The sequence below is a fragment of the Sorex fumeus genome, unplaced genomic scaffold, assembly GCF_029834395.1.
Source record: "Sorex fumeus unplaced genomic scaffold, SorFum_2.1 ptg000061l, whole genome shotgun sequence".
Taxonomy (NCBI): domain Eukaryota; kingdom Metazoa; phylum Chordata; class Mammalia; order Eulipotyphla; family Soricidae; genus Sorex; species Sorex fumeus.
Window position 1 is genome coordinate 5,022,480 of NW_026606118.1, and position 6,527 is coordinate 5,029,006.

At 52.2% G+C, this 6,527-nt stretch overlaps 1 pseudogene; it reads left to right on the plus strand.

Annotated features, from left to right (window-relative positions):
• Positions 1-454: 454 nt before the first annotated feature.
• LOC130034683 (histone H3.1-like) lies at positions 455-2,264 on the plus strand (annotated as a pseudogene).
• Positions 2,265-6,527: the final 4,263 nt, after the last annotated feature.

Here is a 6,527-nt window from a genome sequence, read left to right on the forward strand (position 1 = left end):
AAAAAGGAGAGAAAGAGAGTGAAGGGAGGTGAACTGGTGATGTCTGTACTACACCTACAGCTGCCCGGCCCCACATGGTGCCACCTAAGTGCTCCATCGTTGGCTGCTCTCAAAGGACAGGGCTCAGAATCCGCAAGAGGAGGAGGGAAGTGAGTCTGTGTCCTGGCTCAGCCACTCAGCCACAAGGGAGGTTGCTCAGTACTCACCACCCTTCTCTGGATGGCCGGCTGGTTAACGTCGTTCCTCGAGGATGACGCTGGGGGTCTCCTCAGCCAGGCATCAGTCACAGATGTCTCCGTCCAACACTGCCGCTGCCTGGCTCAGGGCCTCCTGCCACAGAGTCCGGCTCTCAGAGGCTGCCCCTTGGGCTGTTGCTAATGATTTTCTGCACCGTGCGGCAGCATCCAGGGCTAGCCCAGACAACACCCTGGGTTCCGGACATCACAATGCCAGAATGCCGTTCCAGAACCCTGAACGCCCTGGCTTCTGGACGCTTCTGCGGAGTGATTGGCTGACCCGCTCCCCACTTGAGGGTAATGTCTGGGGGGATTGGGGCTTCCTCTAGATTCCCCACGCTGTCCCCAGCGTGTGGCATCTAATCAGTGGGGGTGTTTCCCACATATCCTGAAATTCTCGGCCGCTCCATCTGGCGACCCCACAGTTCTGAGACGAGCCAGAATGAATGTGACTGTGCCCAGGTCAAGGCATAAGCCCCACAAGACCACCCCCAATTCAGACCCCATCATGTGAGGCATTTGTCACACAATCACAGCAGGGGGTTCCCAGACCCCTCCTCGGCTTCCTAAAATCACTCATGAAAGTGAGGGAGGGAAACACACTTCCTTTGGTTGTCTTTTAGACCACATCTGGTAGTGCTCGGGAGATGCTCCTACATCAGTGCTCAGAGATTACTCCTGGTGATGCTCAAGGGCCATTTGGTGCCAGGGATGAAACCTGGGTCTCCAGCATGCCAAGCTCAGTCCATCAGTCTCTTTGACCCTCAGTTTCCTAGAGAGCAGGGGCGAGGAAGCTGTTTTCTCCCAAGGGGGGCCATTTGGATATTTAACTAGAACATCTTTTGTGGGTCCTACCATACAGGCCAAGTGTGGGAGGCGGGGCATTGAGGCTGAAGCTTCCATGCAATTCTGAAGTGGAGCCAAGGATAAAAATGACTGCTTTGCAACAAAATGGGAGACCAACATGCAGGAGTGGCTGAGATTAGTACCAGCAATTTTGCAGCATGACTTGGAGGCCAGCCACACATGCTAGGGGAAAAGGAAGCTCAGATAGAGAAGAGAGCACCAAATAAAGGGTGCTGTGAGGATCCTCCCAGGGTGGGAGAAGCATGCTGAAAGTAGACTGTAGACCAAACATGATTGCCACTCAATGCCTCTCTTGCAAAACACCCAAAAGAAGAGAGAGAGAACAAGGGGGAATGCCCTGCCACAGAGGCAGGGTGGGATGGGGGGATGGGGGGTGGGAGGGATACTGGGACCCGTGGTGGTGGAGGATGGGCGCTGGTGGAGGGATGGGTACTGGATCATTGTATAACTGAAACCCAAGCACAAAAATTTGTAAGTCTACAACTGTACCTCATGGTGTTTCACTAATAAAAAAATAAATAAAAATAAAAAATTTAAAAAATGACTGCTTTGGAGCCCACGAGCGCTTAGTTCTGGTTTTCTGCTCCTGACTTCCAAACAGAAGATCCTGGCAAGTTACTGAGGGTATCCAGCCCGCACGGCAGAGCCTGGCAAGCTCCCCATGACGTACCAAATATGCCAACAACAGCAGCAAAAATGGGTCTCATTTCCCTAACCCTGAAGGAGTCTCCAGCTGAGTTGGGAGGAACGAGAGGACTTGTACTAAGCAGATGACCCGCAAGTCAACGGGCGGGAAGGCGCCCCGCAAGCAGCTGGCCACCAAGGCGGCCCCCAAGAGCATGCCAGTCACGGGTGATGTGAAGAAGCTGCACCGCTATAGGCCCGACACTGTGGCATTGCGCGAAGTCCGCCACAACCAAAAGTCCCTGAGCTGCTTATCTGAAGCTGCCGTTCCAGCGACTGGTGCTCGAGATCACACAGGACTTCAAGACCGACTTTTGCTCCCAGAGCTCGGCCATCATGGAGCTGCTGGAGGCGTGTGATGCCTACCTGGTGGGGCTCTTCGAGGATACCAACTTTTGCATTATCCACACCAAGCGCATCACCGTTATGCCCAAGGACCTCCAGCTGGTGTGCCGCATCCGTGGAAAGAGAGCATGAAGTTTACGATGCTAAAATCTCAGGGCTGGGACAAATGGAGATGCTACTGGCGCTCACTCAAGCAAATCGGTGATGAATGGGATGACAGTGCTACGGGGCTTCAGTGCTACTGTACAGGCCGATAATCCTGTGGCAGCCAACATGAAGCACACATGTCTGTCCCGTCATGCACCTGGACCAGCCCACACGTTCTCACAGGCCGTACAGGGTCTGCAGTCTGACTGAGCCACTGCATAAAGGGGAGGATAGAGGAGAGAGTTGAGCAGCCAAAGGAAGACATGCATAGGATGAGCCCCAGAAGGCCCCGGGCATATGGACCCTGTGTCTGCAGAGCTGGGTGGGCACATGCTCACCAGACAGTGCTCCATGCCCTGCAAGACTGCGCGCTCACAGGGTGCCACTTCCTCTTCAGGCAGGACCCACCCTTCACCTCATGTTCAGCCTCTCGTCTTCCCAGATGGCACAGAGGGACTGAAAGTTGCCGTATAAGGTTCAGTCTTTCTACTGGCCAACAAGCACCCCGAAGCTACCTAGAAGCCCACCGAGATGAAAGTAAGAGATGCCCCCAGACCCGGGCGATTAAGGGATTGCGATCAAATATTAGGATAGAAGATGCTTCTTTCGCTGAGACCCATCATGAATAGCTTTGTAAGGGCCTATCTCACAGTGATTCGGTAAAACAAAATTAAAAATAAATAACTCGTCATTCAGACATTTTACCCACTGGTTTTAAAGGTTTAATTTTCCTTTAGAAAAGGAAATTCAGATTTACTCCCCCAATCCTTCCTCCTCTTTTGTTTACTGTTGTTGTGAGACGGCGGATTCATACAAGCCCACGAGCCTGGTGAATGATTGTGTGTCAGGGGTCACACACCCTGTGATTGAGTCCTAACATCAGTGGCCCTGGGATCCCACCAGGCACGTGAGCTGTGCCGGGGGACAAACCCACAGCCTGATGCCTACAAGGGAGCAAACTCACAGCCTGACGCCTACAGGGGACCTAGGCTTCCCACCACAGAGCTCCGAGCCCCACAGGAAATTCGTATTTCTAGAGAAAATGCCCTCTGGTAAAGAAGAAAAGTCCCTGTCATAGAGACAGGCTGGGGTGGGGGATGGGGACTGGGGGTGATGGCACCAGAGAAACTGGGGACATTGGTGGTGGGAAACGTGCACTGGTGAAGGGGTGGGTGTTGGAACACTATATGACAGAAACCCAATCGTGAATAACTTTGTAACTGTATATCTCATAGTGATTCAATTAAAAATTATTTTAATCGAATTTTAAATGTTAGTTCAATTAATTAATTACATTCAATTAATTTAATTTTAATTCAATTAAATATATATTTTTTAAACAAAAATGCTCTTCAGGCTCTTGTCACTTAGGAAATGAGACTTTCAGGGGTAAAGTCAAGAGTTGTGTTGGGAAGACAGAGAGATCCCCCAACTCTCAGGAAAAAAAAAAAGGAACGTGTTTCGATTTCCTTTTTTTTTTCTTCACTGGAACAAATGTAAAATAAAAAATACGGCCCAGTCCCTGACATCTGGCTTCTCAGAGCCTGTGGCAACAGACGTGGGGGTGGGGGGGCGGTGTGTGAAGGTGAAGTTCTGCAGAACAAACTGACACAATGATAAGAACCCGAGAAACGTGGCCGGTGCCTTTCCCTCTGGCCCGCCCTGCCCTGGGCCCTTTGGCTTTGAGGCAGAAACACAAGACACTCCTGCATCTCTGTATTCTGAGCTCTGCAGCGAAGTGTTGCTGCCAGTATAGAGTTTGCCCAGCAGCTGGGCTATTCCAGAAGGCCAGCGCCTCTGAGGCCCTCTGAGAACTGCCACTGGAGCCTCCACTGCCTTCCACCCAGGGCCCCTGCCCCGTCCCCAGGTGCCCAGGGCGTGGAAGGTTGGGCAGCTCTGAACCCACAGGAGCTGAAATGTGGCTCCCTCTGCACACCCCTCCTGCCTCACTCCTCGTACGCATCTCCATCCACATGTGCAGATTAAACAAGCTCTGTCCCCTGCATCCGGGGCAGGAGGAGGTCACTCCGACCCCGCCAAAGCCACTGCTCACTGCCCATCATCCTCGCTTCCTGGAAAGGAGAGCTTGAGGCTGGAGAGATAGCACAGTGGGTAAGGCTCTTGCCTTGCATGCAGCTGGCCCGGGTTCGATCCTGGGCATCCCATATGGACCCTTGAGCATTGCTAGGAGTGAATTCACAGCCACGAGTAAACCCTGAGCACTGCCTGGTGTGGTTCCCAAGCAAAACAAAACAAACAAACAAACAAAAATAGAAAGGAGAACTTGTGGCCAGGGCGATAGCACAACGGGTAGGGCATTTGCCTTGCATGCGGCCAACCCAGGTTTCATTCCCAGCATCCCATATGGTCCCCTGAGCATCGCCAGGAGTAATTCCTGAGTGCATGAGCCAGGAGCAACCCCTGTGCATCGCCAGGTGTGACCCAAAAAGCAAAACAACAACAACACAACAACAAAAATAGAAAGGAGAACTTGGGACTGGAGCGATAGCACAGCAGGTAGGGCATTTGCCTTGCACGCAGCCAACCCGGGTTCGATTCCTAGCATCCCATATGGTCCCCTGAGCACCGCCAGGAGTAATTCCTGAGTGCAGAGCCAGGAGTAATCCCTGAGTATAGCTGGGTGTGGCCCAAAAAGCAAATCATCATCATCATCATCATCATCATCATCACTGTATCACTGTTCTCCCGTTGTTCATCAATTTGCTCGAGCGGGCCCAGTAACATTGTGAGATTTGTTACTGTGTTTGGCATATCGAATACGTTATGGGTAGCTTGCCAGGCTTTGCCGTGCGGGCAAGATACTCTCGGTAGCTTGCCAGGCTCTCCGAGAGGGGCAAAAGTATCGAACTCGGGTCGGCCATGTTGGCCACGTGCAAGGCAAATGCCCTAACAGCTGTGCTATCGCTCCAGCCCAATAATAATAAATTAAATAATTAAAAATTTTTTAATTAAATTTTGGGCTGGAGCAATAGCACAGCGGGTAGGGCGTTCGCCTTACCAGCGGCCAACGTGGCCGACCCGAGTTCGATTCCTCTGCCCCTCTCGGAGAGCCCGGCAAGCTACCGAGAGTATTCGATATGCCAGACACAGTAACAACAAAGTCTCCAATGGAGACGTTACTGGGCCCGCTCGAGCAAATCGACGATCAACGGGAGGGCCTTTACCTTTACCTTTTAATTAAAAAAAAGAAAGGAAGGAGAGCTTGAAGGGGATCCGGAGTCAGGGGCAGAGGGACAGCTCAGCGAAGAGCCCAGCCTGCATGCACTGTCCGGGATATAGCCCCCTGTACACAGTGCCCCCTGAACCGCCTGGCATCACGGGTACTTCCTAGGCTGGGTTCTGCCAGGAGCGGCCCCTATCAAACAGAGAGACCCAACCTGCACGCGGTGCCAGCTTCTGCCTGAGCAGATCCGCTTTCTCCTGCTTTCCAGGAATCGTGGTCTAGGACATGGTGGTGACCACGTCGATGAAAAGTGACATTTGGCAAGTTTGTCCTCGTCCGGAAGGAGTTTCCCAGCATCCGTTTGTACGCCTGAGTCTTGATTTCACCTCCCAAGCAGCTCCGGTTCATCCATTGAAAGGAACGCGACTCCACAGGAGTTTACAGCCTCGTAAGTAAAGCATGCCAGACCCCAGGGGCCTGGACATAAACGCCCCTGACCACAGATAACAAGGATGATTCAAGCCAATGGAACAAGTTGTGCTCACAGCTGTTTCACTTCTTGTCTGCTCAAGGCTGTGAGAATGCACCTGGCAGGGGGCACCCAGGCACTAGGCAGGAGGGCGTGGGGTTTAAAAACATCTCTCAGGTGACAATTGGGGTTCCGAGTCTCTTAGGCTTGTGAACCCTCATCACTGAGTCCCCTGAGTGCCCTCAGCAGTGAGTCCCTTGTATGTGTGTGTTTTGGTGTGTGAATAAAACCTCGAAATATCTGTCCTGTCTCTGCATGTCTCAGTCAGTGGCTGAGCTCAGACTTGTGACCACTTAACATTTGGAGGTTCCACCGAGATCTCTGGCCACTTGATCACACTTGATCACTTGATTTCCAGTTAATCTTCGATTTGCTGGGGGGCGGGGGGTGGCTAGTAACGTCTCCATTTGTCCCTGTTGCATGCTAGTGTAGCCCAATGGCATCTGTTCATCCTAGGAAAACAAAGAGCCTCAAACTGATCGTTCATGATCTTGACGAAGAAGTCTGACCATCTGGTAGGTGGGCGGCCACGCGG